Below are 24,995 nucleotides of genomic sequence, written 5' to 3'. Positions count from 1 at the left end.
CCTTCAGATACCTATGCTAGGATCTACCATGCTAAGATTTGCACACGCCCTTACCAACCACAACTTCCAAGTTTTTGTTCTGCCAAATGTCTCCCAGTCGTTGAGAAATTGCCACTACTTGGTCTCTACTTGTCGGGAAAATAATCCGTCCCTAGGGATTTCCTTGAAAGGGTTGCTCCTTCCTACAGGGTCAGTTAAGTTATGTGTAGATTCCAAGAGTGATCACTCCACTGGTGAGAAAATTGCTTCTCTAGTAGTAGCTGAACAATTTAGGAAAACATTTGAAGAGTAATTTCTCGTCCTGGGGTTGGGTAGGTAGGGCTGTCAGCAGTTACTTGCCTCTGCACATTGATGCAGGAGGTAGCACAGCTGACTCATTGTTGGATCAAAAGGCCTGACGATGAGAATTTCTCAAGAATGGCATGATTAAGTATATCACCTAACATTTATGATCACAAGATTTAGCACAGGGAGGTTTTACTGATGACATTACAACCGGCTTTCGTCACAATTGGCGAATAGAATTTGAGTTTCAGAAAAGCTAAGCAATTTGCACAATTTGCATGACTAGTAAATAATGGACCAGGATTTGAACCCAGATCATTGTTTCAGTAGGGGGGAATTTTTATGTATATAAATATGCACATATATTATCTACATACATATATATACAAATAAATATATAATTTTTCATAAAACCAATTACTGGAATATTTCCATTTTGAAGTAGCAAATAGGCTAAAAATCCTACTTAGCAGAGAATTTATATCATTCTATATGTTTTCACTATAATTGTTTCCTTCCTTTCTAAAAAGCTAAAAGTCAAATTTAACGTGAAAATAATCATTTTTTGTGACACTGCTGGGAGGCAGATTTTTTTTTCTTTTTCTTTTTCCTGTATAAAACAGAAACAGTACATATTAAGCCTCAGGTAATCTTATACTAACTTTTGGTGAACTGGCGCTTACTCATACACAAGTCCCAACTTGGCATCATTTGTTTTCTCAGATGATCTGATTGTTTTGCTCTCTTCTAGATACTGAAGTGAATATTTGTACTGAGGAATATCAAAATTACACGTTTCTAGGAATCTCAGCTTATACAGAATAAAGATGGCGTTTCAATACCATGGGAAAAGAATGATACTTTAACAAATAATACTTGTATAATTGGTAATCCAGCTAGAAGAAAACAAATTTAAACTCCTACTTCATTGTATATATACACCAAAAAAAATCCAAATGAATCACAGATGTTAATGCAAACAAACTAAATGACATTAGAAGAAAATTTAGGAGAATATTTTATATGAATCAGGAGTTGGGGAAACCTTTTTAAGCAACTCAAAGGGCTAAGAAGCCATAAAAGAAGAAAAAAACAATAGATTTGTCTATGTCGGAATTAAAATGATTTGTATGAAAAAGTAAACAATACACTAAATCTGTAGATAAATGGTAAACTGAGAGAAAACACTTATGTAAGACAAAACATGAGTTAATTATTTTTATATACAAACAAAGCCCTTATGAATTTGTAAGAAAAAGACAAACAATCTAATAGAAATCTGGGAGAAAAATGATTAGGAAATTTACAGAATAGGAAGTGCAACAAATGTTGTATAATAAGATCCTCAACCCAACCAAGGGCAAATAAAATTCTTGGAGGCCAATGAAATGGTCAGATCCCCATCTATGAGGAACATAACCGACGGATGACTCCAGCTGTTGATCATCTGGATCCACGAAGTCCAAGCTTCCCACACGGCTGCCATCCAATGACTGAGCACAGAGGAGGTGCTAATGCAAGCTCCTTCCTGTGACACACAGAACCCTGTGACCAGTCACTGGCTTGAGGAATGGCCATCAGTCTGACAGAAGCTTTCTTCAAATGGTGCTGAGATCTGAGACTCTTCCTCCCCAGTCCTTTCTCTTTCCCCTCTCCTTCACAGTTGCCAGACCTGCATCATGGTCCCAAGGTCCTTGCTGTTTTCTCCTTTTCCTTCTCCTTTATGTTTCACATGTGTTTACTTAATATATCTTGAACTTATAATCCTGTCTTGACATCTGCTTCTGAGAACTCAAACTAACACAAAATAACATTGAGAGAGGCGGAGAAATAGTCACTATGCTGCTGTTGGGAGCACAAATTGGTAAAAACTACTTTGGGAAAAAATTGGCATCATCTAGTAAAGCTGAAGAGGTGCATAATATTCAACACAGAAATTCCATTACTAGGGAGATAACCTGGAAAACTGGTTCTCAAAGTACGTTCCAGGGAACTCCAAAGGTCCCTGGGACACTTTCAGGGGTGGTCTGTAAATTCACGACTATTTTTATAATAATACTATCTTTATCACTGTCATCAGCTTATCAGTGTGCAGGGGTGTTTTCAAGGGATTTCATCACATGTGAGGACATGGTTGCTCTTACCACTAATGGAATGTGTGCTTATATATTCATGTGCTTTCTAAATTTTTCTAATATAGAAGGTTTAGGGTATAAAAGGGTGCATTTTCAGAGACTAAATCAGTTTCATCCCTGCACTACTATTGTGCTCTTACTAGCTATCTTTGGTTATATCTGCTATAATTTCTAAAACCTTGGTATCCTTTACCATCCAATAAATCATTACTCTGAAATCCCAGCATTTTCCCAGCACCTATGCACACACAACAAGATAAATATACTTTGTTGTCTTGTTTTACAAAACCATGTAAAATTGTTTTTGAAACCTTTTTTACATGTTATTATTGTTAAATTTTATACTATTTTATTCTAAAATAAAAGAAAATATATTCATAATGGATCATTGGCTTTAAAAAGGGAAATAAAAAAAAAAACAAACAACCCAATGGGCAAAGGACTTGAATAGACATTGCTCCAAAGAAGACATATAAATGGTCAAAAACCATTTGAGAAGATGCTCAACATCACTAATCACTAGGAAAACGCGAAGCAAAACCACAATGAGAAACCACTTCACAACCATTAAGATGGCTACTATCAAAAACAAGGAAATAATTGTTGGCGAGGATGCAGAGAAATTGGCACACTTATGCACTGTAGGTGGGATGTAATATGGTGCAGCTGCTGTGGAAAATGGTACGACAGTTCCTCAAAAAAGTAAAAATGAAATTACTATATGAGCCAGCAATCCTACTTCTGGGTATATACCCAAAAAAATTGAAGGCAGGGTCTTGAAGAGATATTTGTACATCCATGTTCATAGCAGCATTATTCACATTAGCCAAAAGATGGAAGCAATCCAAGTGTCCACTGATGTATGAATGGATAAACAAAATGTGGTACATACACACAATGGAATATTATTCAGCCTTAAAAAGGAAGGGAATTCTGACATATGCTACAACATGGATTAACGTTGAAAACATTATGCTAAATGAATAAACAAGTCACAAAAGGACAAATAATGTATGAGTCCACTTATATGAGGTATATAAAGTGGTCAAATTCATTGAGAGAAAAATGGAATGGTGGTTGCCAGGGGCTTAGTGGGGAGAGGGAATAGGAAGTTATTGTTTAATGGGTAGAGAGTTTCAGTTTTGCAAGAGGAAAAGAGATCCGAAGATGGATGGTGGTGATGGTTGTACAACAATATAAATGTATTTAATGTCACTGAACTGTACGCTTAAATGATTAAAATAGTAAATTCTATGTTAAGTGTATTGTACCTCAATAAACAAAGGGAAATTAGTGGACTTGCTTCTCAACCCACAGTTGCACCATCTATGACTGAAAAAGATGAAGCTGATATTTCAGAGAGCTCCCTGAATCATGGAAAGGAAGGAATCTACTCCAAAGAAACCAGAAGAAATTGTAAAAAAAAAAAAAAGGAATTAAAATATGATGAAAGCTATCTTTCTCTCAGCTTTACAAATGATCCTAGTTTCCTTTATTGTGTCTTAGGCAAGGGGACATTTTTGAATCGTATTTTGGTGCCAGTTACGTTGCAGTCTCGTTTTGAGACCAATCATTCAGAATTTTAAGAAACTGAACATTTCGAAAGCCAAATATTGTTTGCTACAGCTTTTTGAACCAGAAACGACAAAGTTCCTGAGGCATCTGACAGGGTAAGTCATCATATCGCATTGGCTAGACAAGAACACACATTGGCTAGAGAGCCGGGAAAGCCTTGTGCGGTTGACTTGCTGAATGCCTCCTGGATAGAAAGTCAATAAGTGAATGCATGGCACTGCCACTTCCTAACAACAGAGTGACCCGCTGAATCAAAGCTTTAGCTGGAAATAGGAACATTTAGTTGCTACCACTTTGCAGACTTGTACTTTTGCCCTATAAATGGATGAGTCTACAAATGTGGCTATTTTGCTTATATGCATCCAGTATAGCACAAACTAAACACTGTAGATCTTATTTTATGTGAATGCTAGGCAGCAGAGACAGGTTGTGTTGAACTACTTGAAGTGTTGAGTAACTTTTTTTATTGATGTTTTAATAGTTTATAACATTGTGAAATTTTGGGTTGTATATTTTTATTTGTCCATCACCATATATATGTCTCCCTTCACACCTTGTGCCCACCCCCCCACCCCCCTTGCCCCTGGTAACCACAATACAGTTTTCTCTGTCCATGTGTTGGTTTATATTCCACATATGAGTGAGATCATACAGTGTTTGTCTTTCTCTTTCTGGCTTATTTCACTTAACATAATACCCTCCAGGCCCATCCATGTTGTTGCAAGTGGGACGATTTTGTCTTTTTTTATGGCTGAGTAGTATTCCATTGTATATATATACCACATCTTCTTGATCCAATCGTCAGTCGAGGGACACTTAGGTTGCTTCCACTTCTTGGCTATAGTGAATAATGCTGCAATGAACATAGGGGTGCATAAGCCTCTTTGGACTGTTGATTTCAGGTTCGTTGGATAGATTCCCAGTAATGGGATAGCTGGATCATAGGGTATTTCTATTTTTAATTCTTTGAGGAATCTCCATACCGTTTTCCATAGAGGCTGCACCAGTTTGCATTCCCACCAGCTGTGTATGAGTGTTCCTCTTTCTCCACATCCTCTCCAACATTTGCTGTTTTTTGTCTTGGTGATTATAGCCTTGAATAACTTTTTTAATTTCTTGCTTTAGGCTGGAACAATTACGTTGACATTTGCAATGACACCAAATTGTACTTGTAGTCACTGTATTCTTCACCACTTCACACTTGCAGTTAAACATACAAAGGCAGTTTTAAAGAATGCCTTTGATGAAGTAAAAAATTACTAATGTTCTTAAACTTGACTTTGAGTCCAGGTCTTTTTAATAGGTGTGTGACAAAATAGAAAGTGCATAAAGCACTTCCTCAGCATACAAAGCATGACAACTATCTCAAGGAAAAACACTTGTGCGATTGTTTCAGTTGCAAGCTGAACTAGCCACTTTATTATTTTTTTTCATGGAACACCAGTTTTACTTGAAAGTGTGACTCACAAACTGTGGTATTCAGACAGGTATTTAGCAGACGTTTTCTCAAAAATGAACAAAATGAATCTGTCAGTTCAAGGCAAACAACTGACAGTGTTTGCTGCCAGTGATAAAATTCAAGCCTTCAAGAAATTTTAGAATTTTGGAAACGTGTCTACAACTGTGACCTTGATAGCTTCCCAATGCTTAAAGACTTTTCTCATGAGCAGGACCAGGACTAGGGTGAGGCAAGTGAGGTACCTAGGGCACAAATTTAAAGAGTCATTCACTTGCAGTGAGGTACCTTACTCCTAAGGAGGTACTCAATTTACAGGGTTGGCACTTGCATGACCCTGAGAGTGAGTTCCTCCTTAATTCTGCACCCTGCATGCCTCACTGCCTCACCCTAGTTTCAGCCCTGTTGATGACATTAGTAGTAATATTAATAAATGTGATTTTCTATATCGTATAATAAAATGTGTCAACATTTAGAAGACTTGTATGACTCCTCAGTTAACCAATATTTTGACCAATGTTTGATGTTACAAAATCAAGCATGGGTAAAATATTTATTCAAAATATGAGACAGACCAATGGATTTTAATGTAAAAGAGTATAAAATGCTCATTTATATGCTTTCAAATTCTATAATACAACTAGCTTTTAAGAAGCTACTGCTTGTCAAGTTTTGGCGTACCATCAAACAAGAGTGTCCACAATTATCTCAAAAGGCTATTCAAATTCTCCTCCCTTTCCCAACTTCATATCTGTGTGAGATCAGATTTTTTTTATACACTTCAACAAAAACAACATATAGCAAAAGACTGATGTAAAAGCAGATAAGAGAAACCAGCCATATTTAATAAGGCCAGACATTAAACAGATTTACAAAAATGTATAACAATGCCACTCTTATCATTAAGTATTTTTATCTTGGAAACTATAGATTTTCTTAAATAAAAACATTTATGTTCATATGTCATGTGTTTATTATTATCATTTTAAGTGAATTCATAAATATTTTTTAAATTTCTGTTTTAATTTCTAATACAGTAAATATCCATAAATATAACTGACTAAAACAACTGTCAATTTGTTTGGGGCTTTCAATAATTTTTAAAAGTATAAAGGATTCCTGAGACCAAAAAGTTTGAGAACCATTACTATAGAAATATTCTTGCATGTGAGTAGCAGAAAATATTGACAAGATTGTTCTTGGTGCCTACGCTTATAATGGCAAAAATGTACAAACAGCCAACATGTTCACTGATTTGAGAAAGGATAAATACAGTGTGGTATATTTATCCAATGGAATAAAACTGAAAGTCAATGAACTACAGTTACATACATCAACAGGAATGAATATCACAAAAATAATGCTGAGTAGAATAATCAAGTCATAGAATGCATACAAACTTCTTCCATGTGTATTAAATTCAAAATCATGCAAAACTAAACAATATACTATGTATGGATATATACATATATGGTAAAATTATGAAGATGTACACGAGAATAGAAACAAACAAATCAGAGTAGTGTTATCTCCACCAGGGAAGATGGGGCATGGTGCTAGGGCACATTTGGGATTTTTAAATATTGGTAAAAAATTATTTGCTGCATTATTTATTTATTACATAAAATATTGGTAATAAGTTGGGTAGTAGGCACATAGGTGTTTAAAATAATAATTCTTTTAAGAGCATATATATTATAAGTTCTCTTTTGCATGTGTGGTATATTTCACAATTAAAAAATAAATAATAACAAGATTTTTTTTACCCTTTAATGATTAATAACACTTTTATTAATTGCTGATGAGTATGTGAATTGCTACAGCCTTTTTGCAAAGTAATCTAACACCCGTCTATCAAACTCAAAACGCACCTAACATTTGATTCCGTGATGTCACACTGGAAGTCCATCCTAAAACAGTGACAGCGCTCATACATGAGGCTGGGTGTATGTACACATGGGCACATATATAGAATTATTACAACATCGTTGGCGGTCGACAAAATCTGGAATCAACCTGGATATCCATCAATAGAGGAATGGTTAAATGAACCATGGTTTATCCATACTATGTAGTATTATATGACTATTAAAATACTAAGTTACAGTTTTATATGTTAACCTGGAATGATTTCCATGTGGAAAATAAGTTGCATAGAAATGTAAATATGGTTTTCTCATTTTTCTTAGGAAATAGGAAACATATATTTAATAAACATTTTTTCTATAAACAAAGAAAGGTATGGAAGGATATATACATACTAACCTGTTAACTGTGTTTATCTTGGGGGTGGAACGAGAAGAGTCTAAGAGAGATGACTAACATTTCTTCATATACTTCTGTATTATTTGACTTATTTAAACTATCACATACTATGTATATAGTTTACAAAATTTGTAAATAATTTAAAAAATTGTTGGTTACAAGTTTTTCTTGTTCTTATGTGCCATAAAAATGATTCAACAAATTTAAAGAGACATCAACCCTTTGGACTAAATTTTTTCGTATTTCTGAAAGATGCATCATTCTCTCTCCAAAATGCAGTGGGAACTGGGGCACGAGAATGGAAGAGCTGTATGACCATAAGCAACTTTGTTATGTTGTTGGAAAGGCTGGGAATACCTGCAGCATCAGAAGCACCCATATCCTAATATAACTCCAAAATCATTTTTCAAAGTCCAATATAAGAAAACCCGATTGAACAAAATAGCCCAGAACTGGGATAGTCAAGACATTCTAAATTTATGGAAAAAATCTTGTATTACAGCTCTTGTTCAGAAAATCCTCTGACACGCATGCCTACACTTTTCTGCTATGGTAAGTGATAGTCTCTCTGCAGGAGACTCACAGAGGAGGTCCCGACCACTCCCTGCCCCTGCTGTCAGAGCCCACCTTGAGGAGTCATTCTTTGTGAAGCCATCCTTCCTTTACTTGTCCACACTGACACCATCACACTTGAGTTAGAAGGCAAAAGGTGCCCTCGGTTCTTCTCCATGGTGAGCCAAGGTCGTCTGCCTTTGGTGGATCATTTCACACCAAGTCTCTCATTTGGGTCACATTAAAGAGATCAGAGCATGAAGAAAATCCCACATCTGTGAACTGTTTGGAGTAATTTACTTGTTTTTCCTACAATTCAAGCCCCAGACCATACAAATCAATCTTAATAACACAAAATCCTAATTATTTTGGTTTTATATTTTTAGTAGATTATTTCTGAGTTGGGTGGTGTTTGAGAATTTACATCCAATGGTTCCCATTCTTACACTCATTCACTGATACAAGAAATATCTTTTCAACACTTAGTATGCTCCAGGCACTGTCCTAAACACTGATGATGTAATAATTAACAAGGCAGGCACAGCCCCTCCCTCATGAGGTTTTCAGCTTAGAAAATAAGAATTGTCTGAAAATGAAAATAACACATAACAATAAGCTTTCTTGAAGCCCACACAGTTGTCACAGCGCAGATGATGGAAGATGGAAAACTGCATGAAGCCCAAAACTCTTTCTACTCTAAGATTCTCATGGTAGTGTAGAAACATAACACTGAATTTCCTAATTTTGAATATGGACATCAGTATTTCAGGAGCTCTATGGTTGGGTCTGTTAGTTCAAAGTACTAAATCAAGTACCAATATTGATAAGGGTCCAAGTTCTGGTTTGAATTTCCTAACCTAATACTGGTAGTTAGGCTTTGAATTTTCTGAGCTAATTTCAGAAATAAAAGCAAACACAGGATGAATTTGTATATAAATGAGATACAGTGTTAACATAAAAGTATATCAGTGACCATTTTGAATATTGGATCATGTACTCAAGTAGAAAACCTAGTATACCAGAAGGGTAAATTTTTTAAATGTTATTAATAAATAAAAAATATCTACACTATAAAAAAAACCATGCCCCTCTGCACACAAGGATAAATTGACTAATTCCTTCCATCTTGAGGTGTAAGCACTGTATCACTAACCCTTTTAAAATAAGAATTCATGCCTTACATAATTGTAACTTGATCTTTCCTTTTTTTTTTCTTCTCAGGCACTTTACCTACTTACAGATGTCCTTCATGGCAATAATATTTATAGTAGTTGGGCCTACACCATGGTTTTCAAATGAATTTTCTTTTTGCTTTGGGAGTTGTCCATGTTGGTTTTTCTGAGAAACTGCCCAGTTTGAAGGTCAAGGAGTCAAAAAATAATAAAGCCAAATAAAAATATCAGATGGTTTTCTGTGTTATTCTAATTATTCTTCCCTTGGATCCAGTGACATTTTAAGATAATATTTATCAGTTGGTCTTCCCGAGAGTTAGTGATAAGAATGACAACAGCTGACATATATTGAATAGTAAACATGTGCCCGGTACAGTTCTAGGAGGTTGGTATGCATTGTCAGATTTATCCTCCTAACAGCCTATGAGGAAGGTAATCGTATAATCTCCCTTCACAGATGAGTAACCTGACACAAAAAAAAGGTTGGACAACTTTCCAAAGGATCTTGACTAGTGAGGAACAAAGCTATAACATGAAACTGGCAATTTGACATCAGAGTCTACACTCTTCCCTCATTTTCTAGTAAACTTTGTATTAAAACATAATATGGAGAAAAGTACACAAATCATAAGCATGCAACTCGTGAATTTTCACAAAGTAGACCCACTTCATCAACACCACCCAGATCAATAAATAAAGCATGTCCAGCACCTTACAAGTCTTTCTTTGTGCCCCTGTCCAGTTATTATTCCCTGCCCAGAAATAACTACTATCCTGACTCCTAACACCATAGATTAATTTTGCTTCTTTATGAACTTCTTATAAATGGCATCATAAAGTATTTTCTCCTTTGAGTCTGGCTTCTTTCTCTCAACATTATAACCATAAAAGTCATCCATGTCATTGTGTAGAGAAGTAGTTATTTCACTTTATTGTTGTATAGTATTCTAATATATGACTATCCCAAAACTTATTTATCCATTCTACAGCTGAGAGAAATTGGAGCAGTTTCTAGTTTGGGGCTATTAAAAATAATGCTACTGTGAAGATTCTTATTCATGTATTTTGGTGCACATATGTACACTTTTATGTTGGGCATATTACATATATCTTGAAATGCAATTACTGGATTATGAGGCATGTGCATGCTTACTTTAACTGAAAACTTCCAACAATTTTCAAAATGTTTATACCAATTTACAGTATCACCAGCAGTGTATGAGAGTTCATTATTCCACATCCTCGTCAACACTTGGTATTGCCTGGCTTTTTATTTTTGACCATTCTGCAGGATGTGTAATGATATCTTATTGTGGTTTTAATTTACATTTCTCTAACAACCACAAATGTTGAGCAAATTGTTAAGTACCTGTTCAAGTCTTTTGCCCATTTTTCTACTAGGTTGTCATCTTTTGCTCATTGATTTTTAGAAGTCCTTATATATTTTGAATATGATCCTTTGTCAGAAATACGTATTGCAATTATCATCTCTTACTCTGTTTTGCTTTGTCACTCTTGTAATGATGTCTTGATGAATAGAAGTGCTTGTATTCTTAACTACCACCCTATATTGCTTCAATCCTAGAAAAGGATAGTCATTTTTAGTGTCATCATAATAATGGATAACTTAGGAAGCCTTCTCTTTAATAGACATTTCAAAGTTGTGTTTCTCCAGTGTAGCCTAATAAATCAAGATTGATTATTTATAATTGAACAGACAGCCTGTGTGATCAAACTGGACGTTATGTCACCTAGAATGTCTGTCAACAATTATGTGCTTTGGTTTTTTGGTCGTAAAGATACAAACATAATCTCACCTAGGAAAATCTTTCCTCAAAAATCACACTGATACAGAGAAGAGATTGGTGGTTGCCAGAGAGAGGGTTGGGGTGGGGGAAATGAGTGGAGGGGGTCAAAAGGTAAAAACTTCCAGTCATAAGATAAATAAGTCCTAGGGATGTAATGTACAACATGGTGACTATCGCTAACAATACTGTATTATATATGTCAAAGTTGCTAAGAAAGTAGATCTTAAAAGTTCTCATTACAAGCAAAAAAAACCTATGTGAGGTGATGGACATTAACTAAACTTGTGGGACTCATTCATAATATACACATACATCAAATCACTATGTTGTACATCTCGGACTAATACAATGTTATATGTCAATTATATCTCAATAAAACTGAGGGAAAAAAATCACACAGTTTCAATGATCTCTCTTTTTTTTTTTGTGAGGAAGATCAGCCCTGAGCTAACATCTGCCAATCGTCCTCTTTTTGCTGAGGAAGACTGGCCCTGGGCTAACATCCATGCCCATCTTCTTCCACTTTATATGGGACGCCACCACAGCATGGCTTGCCAAGCAGTGCATCGCTGCGCACCCGGGATCCGAACCAGCGAACCCCAGGCCACCACAGCGGAGCACTTAACCACTTTTACCGCCAGGCCGGCCCCTCAATGATCTCTTTATGAAGAAAAAATAGAAATGAAAAATTAAAAGTAAAGAAATTTAAATGACTTTCCAAATGGGTTCCTCCATGATTTGGGAGGGATAGATAACCAAATTCAATAGTTTTCCATATCAATCTGCTCATAATGGCCTCCTTAGACAATATAACTGATCTGGCTAATTATGTTTGCATGTTGTTCAGTTGGCTTGTTCCTGATATTTTTCCCTGGAAATGAGTTAACTTCATTTTTTGGTTTTTTCTTAAGCAATGAGGCTTATATATTGTTCATGTTTGTTTGGTTTTAACTCTTTTTGCCTTTACTCCTCTGGGTATTTTGCTTGTTTTTTTCCTAAAGCTTCTAAAAGTAGTGAGATTTTCAGTTGATTAGTTTGACAATATAGATGGTGACACACATACAAATTTCTTTCTAAAAACATGATTTGTTAAAGGAAGTAGCATTTATTTGAGATTGAAAATAATGGCTTCTTTGCAAACTATAGTGTCTTCCCTATGTTTTCTGATTCAGTGGATCCCACACTCTTATCTAGAACTGCTTTACATAGAGGAAACCCTTTACTTATTAAAGCAACACTCATTTTCTGCTTGCACTTGTCAAGTAAATGTTGCCTTTCATAGTAGATAAACTCTGAAGTCTCAATGGCCTAACACAAGAGAAGTTTATGCTGATAGTTCTGTGTGTTTGAAGGGGAGGGAATACTTTCTGTTCCATAGAGTCCATAGGAGACTTAAGCAGATAGAAGTTTTGCTGCCTTCAACATATGGTATGCTAAATTGTCCAAATCTAGTCAGCAAAAGGGGTATAGAAAGAGTGGAGGACCAAGTGGGAGAGCTTATGGGCCAGACCCAGAAGTGACGTAAACCATTTCCACCTACATTCCACTGGCCTGAACTCAGTCTCCCGTCTCCACCTACAAGCAATGGGGTCTGGGAAATGGGGTCCCAGTAATAATTCTACTGCATGGACAGGGAGCCTGAACATTCAACAGACACCCAGCCATTCACAATTTCCATCATTACTAAGCTGGGCACAGAGAGCTGAGACTTTGGGACGGGAGGTGGCATTTTTGGAGGTAGAGCTCTTGCCATTCAAAAGGGTTCAGATTGTCCAGTGGAATTACTCCCAGTCTCCTCTGAACTTTACCATGGCCTGTTTTTTCCTGTCAGTTTTTCCTCTCAGAGGCCGCACGAATTTCATCCCCTGCACCCACTTAATCAGAGATTCCTGCTTATCATTTTCCCCTGGAACAGCCCCTGGTCACGCCCTTCTGGTCACTCCCATTCCAGGGCAGGTCTCCACTGCCCTTCCAGCTTTCTGAATCACCCCCTCTCTGGTCCCCCAAACACTGACAATCCCCAGCAGCCAATCCTGCAGTATAGGGCAATAAGCTTCACCGGGCCCATTACGTTTCTCTTTTGCTAGTGTACTAGTTCATTTTCTTTTTCAGACAGCATTTCAGGGGAGTAGAGGTTCCTTTTAAGCAGCTAATGAGTGCTTAGCACTTTAGTTATAAATTGTTCCCTTAGAACAGTGTCTCAGCCAGCTTTTAATAGACATTTTTGCCTTTGGTAATATTTTTCAAGGGCTGATTCCTAAACCAACATATAGAAGAGTGTCTGATTTCACAGAAAGTTCTTGTAGTTAACTGAGGTGACAAGAGTCTAAAATAACAACCCTAAACAGGGTCTTATGCTTCGTTACTTAGATTGCCCTTATCTCCACCCCAGTGTTCGTTCTAACTAAATACATGTATATACTGCTGTCACCTGGAGGCCTTGGATTTTTCACACCTAGAGGCTTAACTTTTGCCCCAGCGAGAACTGTATAAAGTGTGACTCTAAAGCAGGAGTCAGCAGTCTACAGCCCACAGCCAAATCCAGCCTGCTGCCAATGTTTGTAAATAAAGTTTTATTGGAACACAGCCACGCCCATTCACATCCAGATTGTTTAGGGCTGTCTATTTCATGTTACAATGGCAGGGTTGAAAGGCTGTGACAGAGACTGTGTGAGCCTCAAAGTTTAAAATATTCACTACCTGGCCTTACAGAAAAAGTTTGTTAACCCTTGCTCTAAAGAGACAACTTCCTATGGAGTTGACATCTGAGCAGGATTTTGAAGAATCAGAAATATTTTACAGACAGGGGTTAAGGAAGACACAAAGAGAATGTTTTTGTTAAAAAGAATAGATGACAGAAACACAGTGATATGTGTGAGAACAATGGTGTGCTTTGTTTTGTCAGAGCATAAAACCCAAGAGGATGATTGATGGGAGAACAGCAGAGGCAGACAGGGAGGACCAGACCAAAAAGATCCTTAACAATTTCAGGCTAAGCAAGATAGAATTTTTTCCTTCATAGATCAGTATTTCTCAGAGCATTTCCAATCAATGTTGATAGATTTTACGGAAGAAAAAGAGAGATGGTACTCTGTGGTTAAAAATATTTGGAAAGCAGTGATTTAATCAACAGCCAACAAGTTGTTGCAGGACTTCTCAGAGCCTTTAAAATGCTTCTCTCCTTTGGAAATCTCTATAGAAGATGTCTCTATATAGAAGGGACTATCGCCTGTAGAATTCCCAAGTTATTTGACTACACACTCTTCTTTGGCTAATTACCTCGCAGAATTAGTGTTGACCAAAATGCTGGAGAGTCTTGCTTGAACAATAGGCAGCCAGTGGAAGGATTTAGGCAGAAGGATCCCGGGCGTGCACCGACGCACCACTTCTCCGGCCATGCTGAGGCCGCATCCCACATACAGCAACTGGAAGGATGCGCAGCTATGACGTACAACTGTCTACTGGGGCTTTGGGGGAAAAAATAAATAAATAAATAAAATTAAAAAAAAAAAATTCTAAAAAAAAAACAAAAACAGAAGGGAGATGTGACCAGACTTGTGTTTTAGGAGAATTGCTTTGGCAACTACATGAGGAACGGGTTGTCAGGAAGACCAAACGCAGGGAGACAAGATAAGAAGCTGGCACAACAGTCCAGGTGAGAGGTGATGGGGAATAATGTACCATTTCCCAAGACTTATTTGTGTGGTGTGTCTGTTATAAAAAGAAATTAATAGTCTTATCTTGGATAAGAGGTTTCCTGGCTAGGGTGAAAGTTATCTCAGGATCAAGATCCTCCCATTGCATACCCCAGCCACTCCCTGCATCCGGCTCTGACACCTGGGCCTGGTTTTTAGTTCTTGCAGATCACCTGGTTTATCACTGCCGGCAGGGTCTTTGAGCTGCCGCTTTGTTTTTGCCTATAGCATCTTAAGTCCCTGGAGTCTGCCTTGCTCAACAGCCTCGCTTTCCAGGACCCAGCTGCCTGCGTGCAAGCTGGTTTCACCAACCTGCTTTTGCACACTCACCCGCTCCCCTGCTTTCATTTCCCTGCTGGCGGACAACTCCAGCGCGTTCGCCCCACGCTGGGGCCCCTCCCTGACTTCCCCAGCACAAGTGCTTCCCGGGTCCAGCCTGCTCTGCCTTTTCCACCTTCCACACCAGGTTTTACCATATGCAGAAAAATCCATGTCCTAACCACCTGCTGCCGCTTTCTGCCTGGAACCTCTTACGTTGCTTCGACTGACTGAGCCAAAGATCTGACAATAAAAAAATCAAACTCTACCTGACACTCTTTCCCAGGGGATTTCCAAGACTGTACACTTCCTCAGGCTTCCTGTGGGCTGAGTGATTTCGCTTTTCCCAACACTTTTGCCCAGGAACAGATTTAGAGATAAACCGTCCTGATAATGACAAAACCCCCACTTCATTCTCCCTTTCTCCCTTACCACTTTTGAGAGATGCTATTCTGCATTTCTACCTCTCCAAGGCGAGAGACAAAGGATGATGCAAGGCATCTCACAGAACCAGACCAGGATTGGAACTCTCGAGAAGAATCTGATTCTTCCCCAGTGTGGCCAAGAAGACTCCTATTTCACTTCTGTCTTGTGGCTTGAAGGCACTCCCATCACAGGGCTATTCAACCTTGTCCAGTTAACCTTGTTATTCCACGCAGAGCACACACTGTCCCAGGAGTGGTCCAGCTGGGAGGGGCCAGAGAGGTGCTAAGCCAAGAGATTCCAGGGAGAGTAGAAGCCACTCAGCAAGAAGGGGTGTAAAGAGCCTTGGGCAGAAGCAGGCTGGCTGGGAGGAGCACAGAGTGGTTTGGCTGGAAGGTAATGGACACCATTTATCCTGCAGAGTCCACCAGATTCTGTCACTGGGCTCTGCAGAGATCATGATCAGTACGTTTCAGCCGCCTGCCTCCCTCACTACCCCTACGGTCCCTGGCTGTGGTCTAGTCCTTTGCTCCGCCAAACTATGTGATCTCTTTTGGTGAGCTGGCAGCCACTCGCTATGAGCTGGACTGAACAGTGTATGTCCCTGTTCCCTTGCCTCGTTATTTTACAACTAAACAATCAGCATATTTCTGTGAAAGCCTGTCTCCTTTCCTGAGTTCTGAACCACTGTTCATTCAGGAACACATTTTAAGCTTTGTTGTCCTAATGAATGTCAGACATGTTCAGGAGAAGAAAAAGGATGGCTCTATAAAGGAACAGTTATCTCTAAGCGATGAAACACGTGAATGGGCTCTCAAAGTCCTTGCTCCTAATTACTCCACTTCTGAGAGACTTATTTGACTGTTAAGACCCAAGCTAGCTCTAGAAACATTTGAAGCCTCATGTTTCCGTCTGGCCTGGAGGACGCTGAGCTTACAGAATTCCTAGCCAACTCAGAGACTTTTCTTTAGAATTGAGATTTGAGAAGAGCATTTTTTTTTTTTTTCTACAGACTTATGTTTCAGAAAAGCAACAACAATCAGTGTCAGGTAATTCTTTTCAGGGAGTGTGGTCTTCTGTTTATTTCATGTTTTTAAAATGTCAGGTAAGAAGAGTAGGCTAATCTCTAAAACGGAAATCACAGTTGATAGAAACCATGTATAAGGGAGGGCTACCCTGTTCCTCTGAGTTCTTCTGACAGATTTCACTTACCAGTCTCGTGTGTGTGTGTGTGTGTGTGTGTGTGTCTACCTGAAATAAGTATATATATAACACTGCTCTAAATACATCCCCCTATTTAAAGTTCTCCTCAACCTGGAAATACCTTCCTTATTATATTCTTTCAGCTAAAAATTCATTATATTGTAGAAGAGTTGATAGATCAAACTCATACCTTTTTTGAGTTTCAAAAGTTTGGGGATAGGTTTTTAAGTATAAAGTCTTTATTTCAAGTAGAGTAGAAATTAGAATTTCAAAGGTCAAGCTTTTAAAAATACTATAACAACTAACTATATTTTAGTTCTCTAAACTTCTTTCAAGATGGGAGATGCAAGTAATATTTAAGTTGTGTTTCGCAGATCCCAGGATATTTTCATGTATCTGCCCAAACTAATAATAATGACTTAAAGGAAAGGAAGAAAGAGAGAAAGGGAAGAAAGGAGAGGAGGAAAGAGGGAGGGAGGGGGAGAGAGAAAAAGAGAGAAAGGAAAGAAGGAAGGAGGGAGGGAAGGAAGAAGGAGGGAGGAAAGACAGAAGGAAGGAGGGAAGGAAGGAGGGAAGGAAGGAAGGAGGGAGGGAGGGAGGGAGGGAAGGAAGGAAGGGAGATTAACTTGTGGGGAAAATGGGTGAGGCAGCTGGAAAAGGAACCTCTGATAACACGCATAGTTCTTCATACCTCAAGTCTCTTCCCTGAAAATGGAAAATCAGAGAGGAAAGGAGCAAGGGCATTCAGAGGACAATCAATAGTCTCCCAGAAAGTAAAGAATCAAAATATTATTCGTTTTTCCTCCCATGTTCTTTCCCAGTATCTCCAGGGCTTCTAGTTGGAGGAAGAAAGGATTTCATACAGTTGTCTCTTAATATTTCCTGGAAACATACAAAAGTTGGAATCCTGCAGATTCCCATGTTCAAACATGGGATTTAAAGTAATTCTTACTTTACTGGTCATCTGGGAAAGACTGTCGCTTATCACTACTTCCCTCCACCCACACCTATACTCCAAGCCACTGATTTTTCCTTTCCCTTGCCCCCCATTCCACACCCACCCACCCTGGGGGTTTATAGCAGTGGATGTCTTCCAGTCTTTTTAGTATTCATTTATAAACTCCAAATCCTTCTTATCTGCCTTGAAAAATATACTTAGCAGTAAAGTGGGTGCTAAGTATTTCTTCTATCCAGATTCAAGATATTATGACGACTTGCTAATATTATTGGACATTTTATTGAAAATTTTCCTTCCAATGAACACTGGACAATTACAGCAATGTTTATCACTTGGAAAATCTGACGCACCCCTGCTGCCTCTTTGATTTAGTTTGATGTGATCAGTGGATGGGTGCACACTACATGGCATGCTTTGATATAGTGGACTAGAAAAGCAATGAACAAAGGAATTAGAGAGAGTATTGGGCCTATTTGTCATTTCAATCTCCCTCTGGATATTTGAATACTCTGTGGAATAAGAAAATTGATACTCTTGTATACTGCCCACTGAAATCTAGCAGCATCTTTGAATGGAACTCAATAATCCAAGTGCAAAACTTGACAAGAGTGTTTCGTCTATATTATTACTTTTAAATGATTACAGGTTAAATAGAAGAATAGTCACCATGCCATTTTTTCCTAAGTCAAAGACCTAAACATAGATTTTATTTTCTCCTTGTGTGTCCTTGTCAGAAAAAGAAAAGGCAAAAAAGTTCAGATTAGAAGTCTCCTATTAAATTCTGGAAAAATCTAGCACCACACATGGAAGATGAATAATTAAAATTGCTAACCTGCACAAAGCCACACTACACATTACAAATATTATCAGAAAATCATCCACCCAGATAATACATGGATAGATACATGTGCGTACATGAGTGTAAGTGTGTTTACATTGCTCCTCAAAAAATTCTTAAAAGGGGGAATAGTCATAACATACTGGAACTCCTTGAATTCTCAAATAGATAAAAAAAAATGTAGCCACTTATAGTGCACAAACACTAAATTTGTTGATCTGCAAAACTCATTTGAAGGATGTTTTAAAGACTGGCCATTCTATAAAAGGAAAATGTGGGCAGTACCCATTCTAATAGTCCACAGTAATATAGCTCTTTCCATGCTTAGAGAATTTTTACAAACATTAACTGACTAATCTTCACAATAATTCTGTAGGAGGCAAATATTATTAATGGTTTCATTTTACCAATGGGGATCTAAGTCAAGGAGAGATTAAATGACATGCCGCAGACTAGAACAAGACAAAGTGTTAGAAAGAGGATTAGGACACAGAAGATTCTGATTTTCAGTGCTCATTATAAATCACAGAAGCAAGATAAAATGCATGATAACAGATGTTTTTTTTTGACAGGTAGGATCTCGTGAAACTGAAGCTTCTAATGTGAGCAATTTTGATATTGCCAATAATAAATGTCTATTTTAAATAAGTCCCATAATTTATCTCAAGCCTCTGTTGAAAATAAATCTTCTAGTAAAAAAAAAATGTAATTCAAAAATCAGAAATTAATGTATGCCTAACAGAATCAATTCTCAGGATGCTGGGTGTGGAGGTAGCCCTGAATAGGCACAGCCTATTGTGTCCTATGTCATAAACTCATGACACGCACACCTTTTAGGGATAAGATCCTGTCAGGCCATGTCCAGATACCAATATCATGAGTGACGGCCTCAGACTCCCGACTCAGTCTGGCCCCATAGGTTTTCCTTTGTTTATTACTACTCCTAGCCTGAGTCAGCTAAACTAAGCTGAGCAAAGAAGAAAATGAAGCAGAGTGGGGAAAAAATAAACAAATACAAAGGGAGAGAGAGAGAAAGGTTTGAGATGATTGAGAGAGAGAGCAAGTCCCATGATCTACAGTCAGGAAGTTGGAGATCCAGGAGAGCCAATGGTGTAGTTCCAGTCTGAGCCTCAAGGCCTGAGAGCCAGGAGAGCCAATGGTGTAATCTCAAGTTCAAGTCCAAGTCCAAAGGTGGGAGATGATCAATGTCCCAGCTCAAAGGCAGTCAGGCAGAGAGAACAAATTCTCCCTTTCTACACCTTTTTGTCCTATTCAGGCCTCCAACGGATTGGATGAGGCCCACCCACACTGGGGAGAGCCATCTGCTTTACTCAGTCTACGGATTCAAATGTTAATCTCACCCAGAAACACCCTCACAAACACAGCCAGAATAATGTTTAACCAAATATCAGGGCACATCATGGCCCATCAAGACGACACATAAAATTAACCATTAACGCATCTCTCTCCAAATTTCCTCCTACCCTGTCCTTCGTCCCACTCAGACAGCATCAGGCACCAAAGGTAAAAAAAGCTAATACTCAGCTTTTGAGGTTTATGAATTTATTATTCAAATGTAACTAATAATACATAATGTTTATTATGTGTAAGTACTATTCTAAGAGCTTTATAAATATGAACTCATTAATCCTCACAACAACTCCATGAGGTAAGCACTATCATCATCATCCCTATTTTTACAGATGAGGAAACTGAGGCAGAGAGGGTTCTAAGGTCCTATAACTAGTGTGTGGTAGAGCCAGGAATCAACCCCAACATGTCTGACTCCAGAGTCCCTGCTCCTAACCACTATACTGTGACACCTTGAAACTATGGCAGAGAATAGCTTGAGAGAAAAGTTTTGGAGAACCAAAAGTCATAAGTCTGAAAGACTCTGAGCATAAAGCCAATGCTATAAGGAATACATTTAGAAAAATGATGCAGTGATAATAAAAATATGAGGGTTTTTTCATAACCCAAAGAAATTTTGAATTGCCCCAGTAGGGTGAGGATCCGAGCAGAGAAGACTTGAACCTCATTTCCTGAGTGGAACCTGAGGAGGCAGGAGCCTCTCATTGCTTCCCTCCCATTCCCTTGCCCAGGCCACAGTGAAGAAAGTAAAGATGGGGCCTGGTAAACATGTCAGAGCTCCACCAAGTTTCCCAGAACTCCACCAAGTTTTCCAGAGCCCCACAGCAGCACAAGAGGGCATCCAAATATTTCCTGTGCTCCCCTGTCCTCCCACCCCAAGACAAGTGCAAAAGACAGATTGGACCTCAAGCAGACAGTCGCAGTCTTGCCGGGAGTGTGGACTGGAAATGCAAGTCCAGAGGAGAACAAGGCCATCCTGAGGATGTCAGCAGGGACAGATACCTGTGCCCGGAGACCAGTAAGTGCCACCATGAATGCAGGATCATTTCTGAGGAGCAATGGTCTCCTCCTATCTCATGGACACCATGGTAGGACTTCAAGCCTTAGAACTTAGAGGCAACCAGGAGAAAAAGGTGGGAAAAAATCCTGAACTGGCTGAATAAATGATTGACTGAGGTTAACCTGAGTTGAATAAGACTGAAATTAAGTTCAGTTAGAGAAAATAAAGTTATATTTTTTTTACACAGCTGATTTTGCAGCCTGAGACTTGTACCTCCTCCGCTATAAAGAAATAAAACCTGTTTACTTTTGCAACCAGTACTCTCCCTCTGAAGGCCAAAGGAAAATCTCCAAAATTGTTTTGAGAAATAACATCGTTATTGGACTAAGTGTATGACTTCCCAAAGGGATTACTTTTAGAGCAATGCTCCTTCCTCTAAGTACTCGTTCTGCTCTGTAACTTTAAAACTTTTGTCTCATTAGCTCAAACCAGTACTCATCAGATACAGACCTGCTCCTTAAAATGACTGAAAGCAGTTTAGTAATAGTTGCTGTCCATTCATTCAAATAAAGTTGCTAGATTTGAGGATAAGATGGAAAAGATTTAAGATTTTGTGAAGTCAGGATCTAATTCAGCTTTGAGTTGGGCTACTATTCAAGCCAAAGCTTTGAAGCTTTTTGACATGTTGAAATGACATTATGACAAAGGATGAGAAATTCAATGCAAATAACAGTTGGTTCATGCATTTTAAAGGTAGTGATGCCGTCCACGACATCAGGGTGCAAGATAATGCTGCAGTGCTGACGTGGCAGTTCCAGAAAGCAGCAAGACTTTCCGTCTGGAGGCAGGAAAAGAACTTTGTGCCCTACAACCATGCTAGCTACGGGTCATCTGTGCCAGAAACAGGAGAGCGACAAAGCTGATATTGCTGAATCAATCTTTAAAATTCATCAGGTGATCCTGGTCTCTCAAAAATATCCTCAAGGCTGCTGGTGATCATTTTCACAGTGAAATATTTTTTTTTTTCAAACCTTTATCTCTGATTAGATGTTTTCTTAACTCCTGATTTGTTAAAGGTAATATAATGAAGAAGTTTTATCTGAGGTCATTTCTATAAGAAGCTGGGCTTCAGGTTCTCTACCAATGTCATACACTACTGTACTATTACTATAAGATAAAAAAAATCAGACTTGTTTGGTTTAAATCATTTTTCCTTATAGGAATTTCTAGCAGAAATGCAACTTACTATACATGTAAGAAATGTCTCTAGAGCTGGCATACTAAAACACTACTAAAGGATCAATCTCTTAGAAATACATATTTTTAGGAAAACAGGAATGGAAAATTAGGCAAACCAAATATTATAATTGTTGATGTTTAAAATTCTGCAAATTTAATGGATTTACCTTTGAATAATTTAGGATACTCAATATGATTTTAAACAGACGACTTAAAGAACATTCCAGGATCCCATTTTATTACTTTCCCTTTTATACCTTTCCTAAGCAATCTATATGAGTTACGGAAGGTCTGTCAGCCTTCAATTTGGTTTTATTAACATTTGTTGCTTTAAATCAGACATTTCACATTACTTATATAAGGTTTCTTTATTCAATATTCAAAATGATAGAACATATACATTGAGCCACAGATAGAGACATAATTCATCCTAGTATGAAGCACGCCTTATAACACTTAAGTGGTTTATTAAACTTGTCCAATCTTATATTGGATAAATTCTATCCTTGACATCAAGACATGTGTATGATACATTTATCATGTTTAGGATTCCTCTAAGTTACATAAACTATTTCTTTTGGGAATTGCTAAGAGTTATATCCTGAAGTTAAAATATACCATGTATCCAAATATTTCTCTTAAATATGAGTTAGACCTAAACTACCACATAGAATTATTTTAGTGGTCTCAATTCCGTCCCTGGTGGACAGTCATACACAGTAAGAAAAACCACCTCACATAATTTGGCACTGTTTAGAACCAGCAGCCTCTGATCAGGAGGAGTTCGTAATGAGCCCAGGGAGACAGAATGACCTCTTACTAGAAGGAGCACTGTCTCTCTCAGGCAAGGCTGAGGTTGGAAACTCTGAGAGGCTCACGCTGCAGCTGCTGGCTCTCTTTTTGACTTGGGGAAGGTAGAGGTCTTTTTGGGACTGAGCTGCCCACTTACTTCACAAATGGGGAGCTGGTTATTAAAAGAGAATGAAATGAAAGAGCTTTTTGTCAGTAGAATGTAATGAAGTTCATCATTTGGGGGAACAGTAAATGCCAAGCTTCATTTCTTTTTAGATAACATAGGGACTAGAACCAGAGAAGAGGGAAATAAAATGTGGTAGCCCAGGAATGAGCCTGAACTCGGGTTAGTTACAACACAGATGAACACATGATTAGTTTATTATTTATACTCTACTTACTCCCACAGAGGTTTTGAACTTATTTAGAATAAACACACACATGCTTCATTTTAATAACAAAGAGCTAGGTAATTGCTACAGAGGAGCGAAAGCTTTTGGCCTAAGATTATTAATCAGAAACAGATTTTCTATTGAGATAAAGGATATTAAAGAAAAGGATCCCGGGATCAGTCAGCTTTGGGATCAGTCACACCTGGGTTTGAACCGCAGACTTTGGGCAAGATGGTCTCTGCATCTGAGTCCTCGTTTGTAACACGGGGTCAACGTTACCCAGCTCACAGAGTTGCTGTGAGATGAGGTGAGTGAATTCACAGGACCCCGCACAGTGACCGACACAGAGAAAATAATGGAAGTATTAGGTCCACTCTCTACCCCAGGCTAGAATTCAGGGCATCGGTGAATTCGGACAGAAAGACCATCACATCATTATTTTCATTAACCTCTAACTGAAAAGTAGCATTTCTTAAATAATGCCTGTAAACAATATTAGCATAGACAGTACCTGTGATGTTGACACTAATAGAAATCACGGATATTTTCATAACACAGTACAGCTATTACAAATATTTCAAAAATATTATTTACACTCATTGCTATTTTGAAATTATGGTAGTTGCTAGACTTGCTGCTAGATCTTGCTATTTCATGCATTAATAAAGAAGCACATGTTTCACTAGCTCACAAAATTGTTTTAAATATTTTGACAGATATATTTCAGTAATTGATTTCCTTTGTAATACAAGGTGTTTTTCATTCTTTAAAAACATGCTTTAGATGAGAATTTAAAACATTGTTCAGAGGCTTCACCAAACTGCCAAATGGATTCGTCTACCCTCTGCTGTTGGTGGTATAGTCAGCCACCATGAAATGGATGAAGGTTGTGGACTGGGGTTGTGAATGGATGTGACCATTTTACACATAGACCTAATTTGGGATGTTCTCTGCAAAAATGATCAGTTTGGACTTGCAGTTGATTTTGGTTGATACTTAGCTGTTACGCATTGGATGAGATTTTTACTTAAAATGCAGAATGAAAATCATCACAGTTCATCTTTTCTTGATCTCACAAGCAAAGTGAAAAACAAGGAGATGTGTCCAGGCCCCTGAGAATCATTTCCATAGCACATGTCCCAAGGATCTTAGAGAGTCATTAGGATTTTATGACACCAAGTTATTGGCTTTATTTTTGACAAAGTTACTGTGAAATAAGATAAGAATCAGTGGCATATAAATCTTCTCTCCCAGCCATTAAAAATAAAAATGGATTCAACCATCAGCTGGTTAATATTTCCTTACATTTCACTAGTTCTGAAACATGCCAAAATATGTATACTTGCAACAGCTGGAAAATTATACTGCAACTAAAATTATATTTCTTGGCTTCCTATGGAATGTTTTTGCTCTGAGAGCTCAGGAATAGTCTAACCAGTGATTTTTTAAAAATCTATGTCAATAATCCAACCAGAAATGTCACAAATTTTTATTATAGGACAAAATAGGTTTTATAAT

Source organism: Diceros bicornis, chromosome 22 (assembly GCF_020826845.1).
Source record: "Diceros bicornis minor isolate mBicDic1 chromosome 22, mDicBic1.mat.cur, whole genome shotgun sequence".
Lineage (NCBI taxonomy): Eukaryota > Metazoa > Chordata > Mammalia > Perissodactyla > Rhinocerotidae > Diceros > Diceros bicornis.
Note: the sequence above shows the minus strand (reverse complement) of the source record.